A 334-nucleotide genomic window follows, 5' to 3' on the forward strand; every position below is an offset into this window, starting at 1 on the left:
AATAGCAACAACATTGATATTGAGTGTTCTTCCCTTAAAGGGATCACAACACATTCATCGTGTCCCCAATTCATGAGCAATTCACATATAAAGCCCTTAGGGATTCTAGACCACATACCCACAGTTCATCATAGCAGACATGGACACATTCCACATTGAATAGGTACTCTTAACATGTATATGATCAAATATTCATATAGGGGTAATATAGGTAGGGGTCATTCCGCAATAGTACCTAACATAATCAATCATGTAGACCACACCTTATCCCTAACATTATCATTCACATTATACTCCTCATCATCAACACACTTTAAACATCATGCTAGCATTG

This window comes from Solanum tuberosum, unplaced genomic scaffold (assembly GCF_000226075.1).
Source record: "Solanum tuberosum cultivar DM 1-3 516 R44 unplaced genomic scaffold, SolTub_3.0 scf00009, whole genome shotgun sequence".
In the NCBI taxonomy this organism is placed as follows: domain Eukaryota; kingdom Viridiplantae; phylum Streptophyta; class Magnoliopsida; order Solanales; family Solanaceae; genus Solanum; species Solanum tuberosum.